The sequence below is a fragment of the Prinia subflava genome, chromosome 4 (genome assembly GCF_021018805.1).
Source record: "Prinia subflava isolate CZ2003 ecotype Zambia chromosome 4, Cam_Psub_1.2, whole genome shotgun sequence".
In the NCBI taxonomy this organism is placed as follows: domain Eukaryota; kingdom Metazoa; phylum Chordata; class Aves; order Passeriformes; family Cisticolidae; genus Prinia; species Prinia subflava.
The window spans coordinates 19,365,629-19,382,474 of record NC_086250.1 but is presented as its reverse complement, the minus strand read 5'-3'; the positions used below and the strand labels follow the sequence as shown (position 1 = coordinate 19,382,474).

The following is a 16,846-nucleotide window of genomic DNA, read 5'->3' as shown; positions in this document are numbered from 1 at the left end:
ATTAAAAGAACTTTAGGTATCCATTTCAGAGCACTGACCCAGTTTTTATCATCTGACCCCACTGGTAAAGCTCTCTTTTAGGAGGCAGCATCCCTCAGCGGAGCTATCACAGCAGCCTTGCAGCCTTGCATCACCAGAGAGAATAAAAGCTAAATGATGGAGCTAGACAGAGTGGGTGTCTGTGTACATAAACATTAGAATTTGTTTACTAATGAAAACAGCTCTCAGGGTGAGAGGAAAATAGCAGAAATATTCAGTTAAACATTTATCTCAGTTAAACATTTATGCAGGATTTACATATGATGACATACACAGAGGTGGTGTTTGCATGGCTGACACTATTGGCAGTGTTGGATTTTTTAGGGATGCTTTCCCAGAGCATTTTTCTTGCCAGAAGAATTTTTAGTGAAATTGTGCAAGTATAACAGATCCATCATTCACATACAGAGCTGTGCAATTTTTCTTCCTTCCAAAGAACAGCTTGTTCCTGTATTTACAAGGCATTAATATAGGAGGTTCTATTGCTGACACTTGGATACAGCTTCTCAGGTTTCCCACATGGGTTCAGATCTCTGCTGATGTAACCCAGTGAGGTCAGCACATGAAATGGAAGGGAAGTTAGCAGGTTAAGGTCCTTTTCTTTAAACAACAAAAAATGCTTCTACATACATATTCCCCTAGAAAGGTAGCCCCCACAGCCAAGGACTGCCTTAGAGCACTTCTTACTGCTGCTATTACAGCACTGTGCTAAGGGTTGAGAATGGAAACCTTAAATTAACCAGATCTGGGAAAAAAAAAAAAAAAAAAGTGTCTGAATTTCACTTTTCTCAGTCGTACTGAGATGTAAATTAGTTAAATAATACAATTATCAAAACACAGACCAGAATCCAAAAAGCACTTCATCTTTAGTAACTTACATTTTACTTACATTAAAGTGTTCTGATAGACAGGATACTTTGCCCAAACAGATCCTGGGGTAGGACACTTCACGAAGGTTAGGTCCCACGTCAGTCATGTGCTTGAGGATTATACATTCCAGGTGTGCATTTAACTTCTCATCAGCTGTGAAATCATCTGCATAACTGAACTTACAGCTCTGAACAATAGGGCCTGATTCTGCTGCAGCATAACCAACCTCTGCTCTCTCAAATTTATGAGGCAAGGATTCAAAAAAAAGCATTTGTGGGGTAAGTTTACTATGACAACCTGAGCCTTTACATACCTTCTCATGCCTGAGTCCTAAGAGTCCTCTTTTTCATTCTCATCCACAGGTAGAGGGTGAAACTTCTCCCCGCTTTTCTCTCTGAAAAGGACAACTGAAATGCAGTAGGGCTCTCATGACTCCAGGAGCTGCAGCTGTAAAAAGAAATGCACAAAGAACTGAGTGCACACAGTGAAACCATGAGATCATTGTGAGAAGTGCCATTTTTCTGGTCCAACTACAATTAATTGGAACATTGCTACTATTTTCCAAGGCCAGCAGGACTGCCTTTTCTTGCCTGCTGAGCTCTGTGGCAGGTGAGTTTCAGTGGGATGAATTCCAATTTAATTAACAGAAAACAATTTTCTTAAAGAGAGAAAAAAAAAAAAAAGGAAAGCCCAAACAACAAACTGTTCCTACAGTTCTCTCAAAATGAATATCTACGTCATATAGAAAACAAAAAGGTAATACAAAGAAACTTGGCTGCCGTCCACTCCTAGGAGATGCTAGAAACCCATTTGATACTGTTTTAAAATACCATTTATACTGGCACTAGATACCTTAGTTGGAGGACCCCATGATGGATGAATTTTTTTTCTCTCATTGAAAAGCATCCATTTCCTCTCTTAGGCCACAAACATAAATATAGAAATAGATCTTTCGGAGCTGGTCTGTTTACGATTATTTATTTAATGGCTAACCACAGTGTCTCAAGCTACTACTACATAATTTAAACGTCTCACAACTACAGCACTTGGTTTTCAATTCATTCTCTGTACATATTCAATAAACTGAGCATGTGAAAATAATAAAGGAAGTGAGGCCTCAGTTATCAATTCTGACAGGGTTCACAGTCCTTCTAAATGTGTCTTTAAGTCATTTTAGCTTGCATTTGAACATAATTATCATGACAGGCATGGCTTCAACTGAGCCAATAGAGCTTTAAAATAAATACTGGAAGCTTCTTGTTCAAGGCTGATGCAAGATCTGAGTCCCAATCTGGCACACATCCCCACTTCCCCCAGTAACCCCAGGCCTGGCAGGCTGAGGATTCTTTGTTAGCCAGCGTGAGGGTCACCAGGAATGTCTTCAGGAAATAAACACCCAGCCTTGAAATTCAGCTTTTGTCATGCCTCCATTTCTTCTTCCAAAGCCAATCTGAATTTGGGGCCTATTTGCCCTTTGTACAGGGGTGAACGTCCCTGCCGTGCCCGTCCCTGGAAGAGCGGGACAATTTTTCAGGCTTTCTGCTGAAGCCCCACAGGACCATCTGTGTAGCCTGTTCTGCACAGTTTCAGTGCATAGGATAAAACTCTTTGCATGTGAAAACATTGCAGCCCATATTTCGCACTTACACTCATTTAGGCTTTACCAGGGGATCCATATCCTATTGCAATTAAAAGCTACTCGAGCATGCAGCAGTTTAAGAAAGAATGCACCTTTAAGTATACTGTATCATGCTGCAGGAAGCCAGATCTTCAATGAAGTCTAGTCTGCTTTGATTAATAATTGATGACATTTTTGCACAGGAAAGAAAAAAATCCCAAAGACACTCTTCATATTGATCTGAAAGTCTCAAATAAATGTAACAGATTCAAACTTTTGCCTGTGTTTGTTAACTAATGATAAAATGACAGTACTGAGCAGAGGCAGTCATATGTAAGGATGGTGATAGAGAGAGTTTTAAACTGCATCTGGTTCAACTTCTTAAAAATCTTATTTGATGTTGAACAGCCAGAAAACCTGTGTATAATGATGGTACAAGGTTATATATGTCTTCCATAAGTATTGCAATGTATGTTAACATATAAGAAGTAGTGGACATGGTGCAGGCACTTAAATGACAGAAAGATAAAGATTTGGGTTCAGATCTTGAGCTGGGAAAAGAAGTGGTTTAAAAAGCACAGTTTTTTCATCTGACCTCTATCATGTACAACTTTTTCAAACAAATATTGGAGAAAATAATAATCAGGATGCAAAAAAAAAAAAAAAAAAAAAAAAAAAAAAAAAAAAAAAAAAAAAGAGAGAGGCCAAAAGGCAATGTGATTTTAGGAAAGACAGATCACATTAGACTAAACTTGTTTGGATAGGCGCTTGTCTTGATCAGAGAAAAGTGGTAGATCTAATCTTCAGACTTTGCTTACATTTTACTTAGGCCCACATGGAAAGTTATCTGTGGAGCTGGAGAAGATTTTTGTTTGTACTTTGGTGAGGTGTGTTTGCTTGTAAGTTTTTTAATTTACTGCTATTACTCCAGTTCACTCCAACAGGAGTCCTCTTCACATTTCAACAACTTTCACTGAAGTTTGTAGGCTGGGATGGGACTCTGAGCACTGATAAAGACAGAGGGTTTTGTTCAATCAGAAGCTGCCTTGGCTTCCTCTGTGGCTGACAGCAGAGCCAGCAGGGTCTCAGCAGCACCTCGGGCTCAACATCACCCTGTACAAACCTGGGGAGCTGCTGGAAGATTTGCCTGGGTACGAAGCAGAAGTCTGCTCCATTCAGTCTGAGGGAGAAGTTCCAGAGTCAGGGTGAGGGGATTCTAATTAACCAGCAAAGACACACTGGGAGGGCATTTCCAAGCAATGAATATTTGATTAGAAGAGCTGAGAGGCAGAGGCAATCTATAAAGTAAGACTGATGAGTCACTGACTGTCAGTCTGTGCCTACCTGGGCATCAATATTTCTACTGGAAGTTCACAAAATTAAAAATATTAATGGGTCAGATTTGGCCCCAGAAGTTTTGAAAGAAGGTGAGTGGACTTATTTACACAAAATCATTTTATCTTTCCAGCTACATTTAGCTAGTAGCAAGTACTGTTGTTCTCCAGTGTTTCTAGTCCCATTGCTTCTTCCCAAGTTTAAATTCCACTCTCAGATCAAATGGTCTGTGTCTCAGAATGGCTCGTTTAGCATACATGAACATTTATAAAAATGCCCTCCTAAAAAATGCCACTGTACACAATTCTCCCTAGCAGGACAAAAAGGAACCAGTCTTATATGAGAGACATTAGGTACTGTCAGAGGGAGAGCAAGTCAAGATGAAGAATGACATCAACAAACCAAACTGGCCAGAAGCACAGCTCCTTCGAGGTTCTTTTTCCTTGCATTTCTATGCCAGGCTCATGCCTACTGCAACACATCAATGGTAGAGAGTAAAACAGAAAGCAGATTTAAATATATAAAATGTTTGGTATATGAAAAGCAGTCAAAGTTGACATTGTTCAATTGAGAAGTGAATACATTTCATTTTTATTTACCTTGGACTATAGCATTGCATCAGACAAAGCTAAGGAAAAAACCCAGTAGTTTTCATTTGCCAGCAAGATCATTGGAAAGGACAGGTATCCATTCCAATAGCTGATAAGTTAAATATCCAAAGATTATCATATTTTGACACACCATATTTCCTTTTACGTTGGATGATTTCAGCCTGACATTTTACAACTAAGAAATTATTCTGGGTGGAGATGCCTGGGTGTGTACAGGTCACTCCTTGAATGTCTGATATGAGAACTGCCAGGCGATGCTTTGGTTTTGTGGAGACTGTTTGGTAAGTCTATTAAATCTATGATTTCCCATGTGATTATGGATAAGGATTTCAGACTAGAATCTGTGTGTATGACCTATGCCAGGGCAGGTATGAGAGGTGTGTTTCACAGTCCTCACCACCCTGCAAATACAGCTACAACGAATGAGTTAATCCAGTCACGTCAAAATCCATTAACATTTTACACTGACTTTAGTACAGACAGGATCAGACTCTCTATCACCTTACTGCCTATAACCTACCTTACAAAGTAAATAATTACAAAAGATTAATTAAATCAGTGATGAAATCCCTATGATTCTGAAGGCTTGGGAGCAAGCCTGTGGTGTGAAAAGCCAGCAGGATACCTTCTGCAGGAAAAGCTAAGCAGAATTGCTTTTCATTCAGTAAGCAGCAGAAGAGCAGCAGCTACCAGACAGCCTCTAACAAGCTGAGTGTACAATTGAATCAATACTTTCAGTTTTACACGGGCAGTGGATAGAAAAGTTTATATTCCAGTCATGATATCAGATGGGTCAACAACAAGGACCATTAAAGAAAAATGAAAAAAAACCCCAAACCCAGAGGCATTTAAAAATTCATTCAGTGACAGTGAGTGCCTTGCCTTTATGTAGGAAATGCTTCTACTAAAGAGACTTTAGCAAAATTAATTGGGTCATCAGAAAGGTTTACAAGCTACATTCACTGAGATAACAATTTTCATGAAGCAGTCTCTTGAAACAGCTAGATAAACTCTAGGAAGAAAAAAATAACTTGCTGGGTATATCCCTGCAGATTAAATATACTTGGTAGAAGGAGAAGCATTTAAAAATTTCAAATCGGTCTTCTTGCAAGCAGTGAATGAAGAAAAAGTCCTCCCATGCCACATCCCCAACTTTAAGCATGTGCAGAAGCACTTTTTGAGTCACTGAGAAGCAACTCTGCCCTTTGAGCAGCTCAAGCCTTTCAGAGAACAGGCTGTCCAGTGGCAGCAGGGCTTGCCCTCTGGAGACAAGTAACCTGTGCCCCTACACCACTTCTGGCTCAGTGCAGGGCAGAGGAGGCTGTGGCACAAGGGCTGCTGCAGACTGCAGGAAACCATGTGTGACTCAGCTTACAGCCAGCTCGGTGCTAGTGAGCAAAAACAAGGGATTATTGTCTTGCTTATCCTATATTATGTACAATTAAGACTAGTGCTAAATTATCTAGCTGCGTGTCTGTTGGTGACTGAGGGGTTACAGCAGCAGCCCAGCAGTGCCCCTGAACACATGCTTAGATTTGTCTCCAGTAAACAGTACACCTGTCCTGCTGCACCCCACATGCTGTTCTGCAGTTTTCTACAGCCCCCTGTGCCAGGTGAATGAACTCATTCTGTTAAAAACACTGCATTCAGAAGCAATGGTCTACACTGGACTGCTCTCCCTATGGGCTCTCAGAGAGAAGGACCAGGTAGAGCCACCCCAGAGGAGATGAGAGTATAGTAGAACGTAAATACTGTGCACAAGAGCAAAAGGGGTGGTACATCATCTTCAATGAGTGTGACAAAGGGACATCTTGGGACCCTGTATGGCAGCACTGCATGATGCCCTATGGCTTTACAAGGCATAAATATGGTTACCTTTTCTTATTTTGTCAGGCATGTCCCATTTTCAAAACTGACTTGCAGTGAAAGCCTTTTACAGTAGCTATGTAATTTTGAGGATGTAATCTGAGGACTCTATCATTTTTGAAAATTTTAGGTGAACTGAATTGCTCTTGAATATGTGAATGTATAAAACTGGACAAAGGCCCCTGTGATGCAGATTAGTGCTGTATGTGGGCATAAGCATAGGGATCCTGTTTCAATTCAGAAAAGTGCTGCCCATCCCAAAGGTGAACCTTTGCAGTTTGAAGGATGTCTGGCTTATCTACAGAGAGCAAAATGTGTAATTCTTTAATGCCTGAAACTGTCTGCAGAGTAGTCAGCAGACCCTAGTGTGTCACAGCAGCTGACAGCTCATCTCAGGGAGCAAGTGACTTCAGTGATACCAATGCTTGACTTATTTCCAAGGAAAAAACGCTGGTTTACGAAACACTGATTAAAAGCAGACTTGGGTTCCTAAACTAAGTCAGCCCAAATATCAGGAAAAAACCCAAGTGCTGTAGATTGGAAACTTTGACAAAGCTGCTGCAGACCAAAGCAAAGGCATATGAGCATTAAACCATCAGTATTTTTGAGACTTCCTTTCTTGCATGGGGAGCAGCAGTAAAACCTCTGCCTTATACAGTGCTGTGCTGCATAACATGGAAATGCCTTCCACACAAGTGTCCAGTGATTTGTACAGTGTGGGTACTCACACACTGCAGTAAAATAAATATTGAGTGCCAAAAAGGCAAATATGATGGCTTTCTTTAAATTACCCCTCTTCTGTGTGCATGTTCTTCCCTTTGGAATGTGCTGCTCCTGGTCAGGGCTGGTCTGGAGAGCCCATTTATGGCATACATTTCCCCAGTCCCTTACCACAGGCAAGATACCAGGTCATTTCACAGCACCTACCTCAGGTTCATGCGTGACCATGTCTTCTCTTGGATTGTCTGGGACAGTTGTGAGCTAGATGTGCTCTCAACTTCCAGCAGAGGCCTTCATCTTGGTAGTTCTGGCAGGGGGGAAGGGAGCCCTCTGCACTCCACACTCTTGTGCAGGAGCTGCAACTGCCTGGGGAAGCCTTTGCAGCCCCCGTGCACATCAGCTTTGCAGCTGGCCCCACACTCCCATGAGAACAGCTTTGACACACCTGGGAGCCCCAGGAACAAGGATCTGTGTGGAAGCTCCTCCAATACAGGACATCAGAACCCATGCTAGTCATAGCTGGCAGAAAGTCGCTCTAAAGGACTGGCCTATATTCAGGAGAGCTGTAAATCCTCCGAGTTCTGCAGTGATATTAGAAAGGGTTGAAATCTGCAGAACGACCCCAAGTATTTGCTTTACTTCTAGGCCCACAGGTCCCCTCGAGCCCTCCTACCATGTTCCCTCTCTTCAGATGATATCCCCTGGCTTTCCCCAAAAGTGGCACATTTTCTCAGGTGGGTTGGGACATGGCCAGAAATACATTTCTATGGCAGTGAAAACCACCACATGCCAGGTGCCACCACTTCTTCCACACGTGTGGTTTGCCCTATGGCAGAGCACAAGTACATTTAACACCAGTGATGGTGGTTCAACTCTTAGCTAAGGCATGGGGCAAGTGCTCTCTGCAGCAGCTGCTCCTGGTAGTATTTACTGTTCCTTAGGGAGCAGGGCCTCTGCATGCCTAATGCATTGGTTTGTGTTACCACAAGGTGTACACACAAGGTGTCCCAGAAGACGTGGGATGCTGGGCAGCCTGAAGCCAGAGCCTACAATTTTCTGTTTGCCTGGCATCACCTCACACTTCTCGGGAAGTTTTCTTCACTGTGTCACAGAGCCTCACACTGCAGCAGAAAGGAAAAGAGGAAAACAAGACCCGCAATTTTAAAGCTGACACAGGGAGAAGGCATTTTGTGCCCTGCTTTGGCACACTGACTCAAGGAGATGGAAGAAGAAAGGCAGAATAGTAGATGGGATTCAGTGCTGGACAGTGGATCAGCTAATGGAGGGAAAACAGCTCTCTGAGTAAGAAGACTGAGATGATTTTAGGACATGGAATGTGAAAAAGATGGTGATAACTAGAGGATAGTGGGATGGAAGAGGAAAAAGGAGTAACCACGACAGAGATCTGAAGATTAGGACAAAGTCTTTTAATTACAGAGCAAAGAGAAAGCACAACACAGAGCTGCAGTGGAAGAGACAATAAGCTCAGGAAACAGAAGCAGGAATTCTCACAGGATTGGCTGACATTCCTTATGTACTGCTGGTCCACACATACATGCTCCACAAATCTGTCATAAGGCAAGGTCTGCCCCAAGATCACCTGCTGCTCCAAGGGGAACAGCAAGCTTTCTGTGGCTATCCCTCAACACCACTTTCTCCACATCTTGACATTTCTCCCTGTGCTGCAGCATCGAAGAGTTGCTTATCCTCCAGGCCAGAAAAGGCTTTAGAGAAGAACTAACATTTCCCTCCAAGGTGAGGAGAAGCAGGCATTGCGCTAGTGGATACTGGTGCTATGACCTGTGCAAAGGCAGAAACCTCTCAGTGCAGCGTGCTGGGTTGTGGCGGACTTTGGGAGAAGAGATGAGACTGGTTTGATGTGGGGCCCTGGGCAGTGGGGCACTCTGGAGAGTCAGCCACGCCCTCCAGCAGCGGGGTGCCAAACAATCACTGCTGCTCCTTCCAGATGCTGAGGGGGTGAAAAAAGCCTTTGAGTGGAGAGTTAATTATAGGGATTGTGTTCCATTTCCTACAATTAAGGGAGCCCATCTGCAGATATTTTAATTAATGGAGATCTTATGGGGAGTTTCAGTTTGGCTGGAGGGTTTTACTGGGTGTACTCTTGGCTCCTTGGTATTTTTTGTAGTTGTGCAGTCATTAGCTTTGGCCATTAAAGACAGGGAGACGGCAATAAATGAGGACTGGACAACACAATGATTTTCATACATAGCAGATGGACATATTTGCCTCTTCCCCTGACTCCCACCATCTTTCCTTAATTAATACAACTACTGGCCACAAAAGTCTTTTTATTTAAAAAAAGGGTGGATGGTACAATTCATGTACATGAAGCCACTTTTTAAAAATAAATGAGGACATTTCACCCCATATAATATATCAAATATAAACAGGCATAGGGTGAATATTAGTAAGAATTTTTTTAAAACCCTCTTTTTCTATCTAAAGCATTTTCCTTCCCTTTTTTTGTGTGTTACAATTAAAACTTATCAACATTACCATTGATCTGTCTGTTTCTTCCCAGCTTCCTTTGAACATAACCCTACTTTTGGGGTAGACTTTATTTTTTTGTTCAACCCACTGTGTTTCTCCTAAATGCATCTCAAAATGAGCAGTTCTTAGAAACAAAAAGTAATTTAAATCATGCATGTGACACTCAGCATGTGCCTAAGGCACCACAACACACTGAAGTTTGTGCAGCCATGAGTGTATAACCAAAAGCTCAAACCACTGGGCATTTCCTCTTGCTGCAGGGACTTTGGGTCTGGCACATGCACATTCCTTAATTCACAGAATGACCAAAAGGTACCACACTGCTGGCTCCAGCTGTAGACTACTTAGGTTTTGCTTGGTTTGAATTATTCTTCATGCCCAAATTATTCCCTGTTTCCCCAGACATAACTGAGGGCTGGGAGCGGCCAGGCTTGCTTGGTCGGGCAGGGCTGGTAAAGCCCTGGTGTGAAATGGGGAGACTGAGGCCTCCTGGTTCATCCTGCTTGCAAAATGATGTCCTGACATGAAGCCATCGGGTCATCCAGGCATGACTGACTACCCTTTGGAAGATTCCATCACACACTGCTTCCAGCTGCATCCTGCCTATCCTAAGATACAACAAAGGTCTGTGAATGAAACTCCTGCAAAGCAATAGAAGCAACCACCCTGTGGTTTCTAGACCCTGCCTGTTGAATGCCACAGCATTCAACCATTATTCACCTGGGTTGCAGCCCAATTCAGACATTCCTCCTGGGCCCAAGCTTTAGCTGTGTGGGAGAGGCTGCTCTCTCTGCGAGGGTTACAGAGCTGGAGGAGGTCACTCCTGGGTGCTGTGGTTCCACAGATGCAGCTGGAGTAGTTTCTCCACTTATATGAAGATGCTTTGACTTTGATGCTGCCTGGATTTTAGTTCAGTTCCTTCTAATTTTTTTTCCCATTTTCAGAGACCATTTTTCATTCGCTATCTGTAATGCGACATCCATTCCACAGCAATATACAGCTCATCAATCTTTCCTTTCAAGAGCACTGCTGCTTTTACTGTTCCTCTACTCCTTTTATATACAAGGCCGTACACACACACTCATATATATGTGTGTATAGAGAAGATTTCTTTCCTTCTGTCTTTTTGTTCTTTGCTGTGTTTAAGTTGTTCGCAACATTCTTGTAATTACCCGGTCTCTGATTACCTTACTGATTTATTGGTGCCCCCAACACTCTCTCTTACACGTCTCTCAGGAAAAGCATTAACTTTCCTGTTATTCCCTTTCTATGCCATTCCTGCTTGCAAGCTATCCAGTGGGATCTATCTACTCCTGCATAATTTTCTGGTGAAATGTGCTTTGCAGCAGTGAAGAATATCCATTCTGACCTTTGGAGAGTTCGTTTGAGTCAAAGGTAGGTTCTTACTAACCTCAGATTACCATTTAAGAAGCTTTATAACATCTACTCTCCCAACAAGGTCTACCACGTTTCTCAGAGCCCCAGCAGGCAGCTCTGCTTCCTCTCCTCTTCATGCTCACTCAGCTCCCAGTGCAGTAATTCCCAAAGTTTCAAAGCCAAAAAGCTTTACATATTGTCTCTTCTCGGTCTCAATGCCTGGAACAAGCCGTGGTCGCCTTCACTGCTCAGTCAAGTGTTACTGAGAACACCAGAGAGAAACAATATGCTATGCAAACCATCAGGCCTTTGAGGGTTTGAGGCAGGGAGAAAGGCAACTTCTCCTGTGGGAGCGGTGCAGAAAAACAAACCAGCTGTCTGGATTGAAATCATGAGCAATTAACAGCACTTTCAGTTACCCAGAACAGAACATTATAAATATTTGCAGATTACACTCTCCCTATTTTTGCATGATGAGTGGCAACCCATGAGGGAGCTCTCCTTAGATCAGAGGGATGTCATCTGAGGGAATTCTGAAGGTCAAGGGTTCAAGAGGTATTTTGAAATTATCTTCTTAATTAGAAGCAGCACAGTCTAGTCTGCTGTGTGTAGATGGGCACAAGAACTACAGATTAAAATTAGAGAGGGAGACTGGAGGGAAACTCTGCCAGTAAGTTCTCATCGTAAGACACAGCATGGCAGAGATTCCAGGGGGAAGAGATTCCACCCCTGCCTGCCTCCAGCATCCAGTGGAGACGCCACAACCGTCAGACTGCAGTTTGCATCGGAGAAGAAAGGACCCATTCATTTCTACTTGTCCCAGGAGAAGAGATTGGCTTGAAAATGAGTGCTCTTGCATTCTGGAAAGATTTCCTTGGGTGGGGATGGGCCTAGGTTTCCTTTTTCAGGCACTGGATGCTGAAAGAAACTTATGGATCATAATATTTATCACATTAAAATACATCATGTCATGTTAGCTGTAGAGACAGAAACTCATCCCAGATCATCTGATAAAAATAGCTACATGGGGAATGGAATCCACCAGCACCTCATGAAGCCACAGGAATCTCATTCCATTGTATATATGCTCCATACAACGATGCCAGCTCTTGCAGGAGCGATAGTAAAACATAAATCACACTAACTCGTAACAGCACCCACCGAACAATGGCTACAGACTGAGGCTTGGCTCTGCCTGCGGAGTGTCTAAACTTGGAGCATTTGCTAGGGCAGCCAGAGGAAAGACTCCCAGCTCTGCTCTCATTGTGGGGAGGGAGACACAAACCTGGGACAGACCTCACAGAGAACTCACACTCCTGTGTATTTTGTTGCTATCCTGCTTATGGGGAGATGGTTAGTGTGCAGTGTGTGAGCAGAGGCCCATGTAAAGAGTACTAGATTGAATTTGGGCAGGAGCTACATACCCATGGCACCTGTGTGAAAGAGCTTACATGCCTATCAGTCACCTATGAGAAACAGCTCAAAACTGAGACTCTGACTACATTTGGCTCTCATCAATTATTTAGAAACCATCTCAATCTGATTTAGATCCTGAGGTCATGTATTCAAATTTTAAAGTCTTGGCATAGTCCCATCTCCCATGGCTTCATTTCTGTCAGGATTTTCTACATATACTAACAACAGCAGTAAGAGGAGAGTGACTTCTTTCACCAGTGCACATTCTCCCAGCCCAACAATTCCAAGGGACATACACATGTAGCCTGAGAACCAGCCCTGGATTTTTTTTGGTGTTTGTAAACTGTGAATTAAAAGAGAGCTCATCAAGGAGTGCTGTTTTCAGGCATTTCAAAACTGCATTATTCTTTATCTGGATCCACAAACACAGGTTTGATTAGGCCTGTAAGTATATGACAAAGTGGCTTGCAGTACAAATGTTCATAAAGATTATATTTCAATAATTTTTCTTCTATCTACAAGCTTCATTACTTTGGGTGATATTTTATGGTATGGAACATAAAACTGTAATAAATATTTCAGATAGTACCTTCAAATTTGCACTAAGGGGATTTTGCCATTATCAGTTGTGAGTTGGTTTGGGCTTTTTTACATGTTTATGTTACACTTTTGGCATTAAACCAGAGGATTAAACCAATGGTCTCCAAAGTGGGGCCATTTACAGGCTTCTAAGTCTTGTCTGGAGCCCACTAAGAACCACATTAATGGAAGGTGTCTCCCAGAAAGCTGCTGTTTGCTCAAGACCAGGCAGCTACGAGAAACCAAGGAATGGTTCTTAATTCTCCCTATGGTGACCTGGGCTAGAGGGGGGCAGGGAGGAGAACCATAGGGAGAATTAAGAACCATTCTTGGAAGCCAAATCACTCTGAGTGACTACAAGGTGTTTGTGCCCTGCGAGCGGCTTTTGTTGCACAGCCGCCTCAGTGCTCCCCTTGCTACCCAGGAGCAGAGCTGCATCATGTATTTATATCGAACTCTGCCAAAAGCACACAACACCAGAGCCTCTACAAACATCTAAAATTCCAGCTTCTTCACCCTCAACACACATGGAGAAAAAACCTCTGATGAGCTCCAGCTTCTCAGGCAGCAGTCTAGCAACAGGAGCCACAGCACAGGAGGGGACCCCTCATCAGTAAATGCTGTAATTAGTAGCATTTGAGGTCACAAATGAAATCAAGGCCCAACTGCGCTAATTACAAAAAAATACACATATGCAAACATTTTGCATGAGGCAAGACAGTCCCTTAAGTCCCAGGCAAGCTCTGCTGAGTGCACAGGAGGGATGCTGAAGTACCCAGGGGCAGCTGCCCTACAGGAGGGAGAAAAGCCCAGTGTGCTACTGCAGAACTCTTCTTTCCTGGAGGGGCTAGCAGTAGAACCGGGACCAAATCCATCGAAATCCACAAGCACCTGGAAACCAAACCCTATGCAATGCAAGTATTTCAGAAATTTGTAATGTTGTGTAGCACCTAAAATACCTGCAAGGATTATTTCCTCCCCTTCCTCACCCTCTTAAAAAAAGGCTTATGTTATAACAGAACAATTATTCAAGTTAGCCAAGACATAATGGATGGTAAATGTATCCATAAGCACTTATCTACCAATGGACTTCCATTTCTTACCTGTTTTTTTTCTTGTTTCCTTCAGCTGGCAACTTTCCTCACACCATCCCTTTAATTTTCCTTCTTCCCTCCCTAAGGCTTGGGTAAAAATCCTTCCCTACTTCCATCATCTTCTTTCTATTCATTTGCCAAGCTTTCTTGGAATCCCCTGTTCTTGGCTGTGTAGCAGCCACTCTAAAGTCTGAATGCAATATCATTTATGTTTGTTGGTGCAAGCCAGTCCTCAGAACAGGGATGTGTTCCCAGCACTATCAGGTAAAGATGACTTTGCTTAAAAGTATTCCTAGCTTGGTCAGGGTAAAAGGCACTTGAGAAAAAACTATGGTGCAGATAATTAAAGACCTTGTGATGACCACATGGTCTGAAGCTCTAGAAAGCCAAACAGACCGGAAGAAAATTCTCCCTCTCTGCAATTGCTGCTTATAAATTGCTCTTCTCATTAACTAATGTGCTTATTGGTTACTCCCAGTCAGAATAATCATAGTTAATAAGATTATCTTCTTGTGTTTCGTGTAATTAGCGGGAGTAAGAAAAGCAGAGAAAAGTATAATTTACCTTGCATTGGGTGCACAAGCTTCCACTAACCACAGATTCTTGGATGCGATCCTGCACATTGCCTGCACTTTGGCATTTTGCAGTGCTTCTTTAAGAGTTTTGGATTTTGAAATTTCCACTAAGACCTCTTGCAAGCAAGCAAACCAACAGCATCCCAAAGAAAGCATCTCCTTTTGGGTCTCTTTTCCATTTCTTTTATGCCTCCTCTGTCTTTCCATTCTGCCTTTCCATTCTGCAGGCAATTTGTAAAAAAAAAATATTGAAATCAACTCTATTTGCGTTCTTTAGTTTAATATTGAATTAATTTTGCATTTGTGGTGCACACTATTCAAAAGCAGGAGCTTAGCTCCCTTGAAAACAACATTAAAATTATTTCTCAATGTCTGCTTTAAATTTTCCTGTGCTTTTTGGATCGATGCAAATTTCCCCTCTAACCAGAAATTTTCACCGCTTTTGAAACTTTAAATTTCTGGGGGAAAAAACTGCAATAAACATTCAAGATGAAAGCTGAGGTAGCAAGCGAAGTGTGAGAATTTCATTTGCTTAGTCCTTAAAGGGCAGGAATTCTTGCCCAAAGAACACTTTTCTATTGGAAATGAGGAGCACAAAGGAGAGAAAGGAGGCTCTCTTTGCAGCCTGCTCTAATCTAATCTAATCTAATCTAATCTAATCTAATCTAATCTAATCTAGTCTCATGCAGAACAGCAGGCTGCCAGGCAGAGCCTGTGCACGAAGGCTTTGAGCGTGGGGAGAGCTTTACCTGAGCGGCTTTAGCGGCTCTGTGATGGAGCAGACACAAGAGCCTGGATTTCAGCTGTCCTGGCTCCATGCTCTGGTCCAAAAAGGTTCCCCGGGGCCAGCAACAGCCCAGTAAATATTTCAAATAGGTTAAAACCTTGACAATACTTAAAAACTGGCTTTTAAACAATCTCTAGGCAAAGTGCATTTGAAAAAGAGTCCGTATGTCTGCGAAGGCAAGCACACACGGCAGTGTTCCTGGAAAGCAGCTTTCAGAGCTGCTCTGTGAGAGGTTTGGTTTGTGGCCGGGAAGCCCGGGGTAGCTATTTCGCAGCCGTTCTGTAATCCGCACGTACTTTCCCCTCTCCGGAGCCCTTTGTGCCGGATTGTTCGGGACGATAAGAGCTGGTTCCGCTCCCCTCGGGGCCGCGCTCCCCTCGGGGCCGCGCTCCCCTCGGGGCCGCGCTCCCCTCGGGGCCGCGCTCCCCTCGGGGCCGCGCTCCCCTCGGGGCCGCGCTCCCCTCGGGGCCGCGCTCCCCTCGGGGCCGCGCTCCCCTCGGGGCCGCGCTCCCCTCGGGGCCGCGCTCCCCTCGGGGCCGCGCTCCCCTCGGGGCCGCGCTCCCCTCGGGGCCGCGCTCCCCTCGGGGCCGCGCTCCCCTCGGGGCCGCGCTCCTCCCCTCGGCTCCCAGCGCCCTCTGCCGGCCCCGCACCGCCCCGCCACAACGCAGCCGTGCCTGCAGCACCAGCCCCGCAGAGCTCCGCGCCAGCCGCTCCGGGAAAAGGTAAATCAACCCTACCCAGCCAGCACCGGCACCAACACACACCGAGAACCCCAAGGGCTTTGTGTTTTAACTCCTTTTGCTCCCCTCCTTTCAAAAACCTCTGTAAGCAGGTAGCACCAGTGCAAGACGGGTCATACCAAATTCCTCGGGTTCCAAACGCTTGAAGACACTTAAAAACTATTCTTTTTTCCACCCCAAATATCCCCTAAAGTTGTTCCTGCATGCTTCTAAAATACATATTTTGGTTTCCAAAAGCCACAAGTTTGCAAACTCTCCTCTTCCCCATTTCCTACCAGCCCAGGGAAGGGCCAGCTAAATCGCTTGGGAACAGAACTTTTTTGAGAACTATTTTAACTCCATTTCTGGAGCAGAGATCTAATAAACAACAATATCCCAGCCCTTCTTCCTTACTGGATTTATAGTACATGTCCAATTCCTCGAAAAATCACAAGGGGGTAGTGGGGGTGTGGGGAGAGAAACCCTATGTTACAATGGTTTTAGTAATATTTTAATGTGCAAACAAAGCCTTTACCTTTTTAATTTATTTTTGTGGTCACAGCACTTAGTAGGTTGGAGAGGAAGAATATGAGGCAAAGGGCTTTTATGAGACTCTTGCTACTCTGAAGGCAACTTCTCCCCTCTCTCACACTAAACTGATCACAGACCATTTCTTCCACCACAGTCCTGACACTAGAACTCCTTCAAGTCAGCACACAACTGGAACAG

At 43.7% G+C, this 16,846-nt stretch overlaps 1 long non-coding RNA gene across 4 annotated transcripts in view; it reads right to left on the bottom strand.

Annotated features, from left to right (window-relative positions):
• The window catches only part of LOC134549793 (uncharacterized), a 31,347-nt gene extending 27,170 nt beyond the window's left edge, over positions 1 to 4,177 (bottom strand). For all 4 annotated transcript variants that reach the window (XR_010080181.1, XR_010080183.1, XR_010080180.1 and 1 more), the window contains exon 1: positions 1,223 to 4,177. This is a non-coding gene — a long non-coding RNA (uncharacterized LOC134549793). The remainder of the gene's footprint in view (positions 1 to 1,222) is intronic.
• Between the last annotated feature and the right edge of the window lie 12,669 nt (positions 4,178 to 16,846).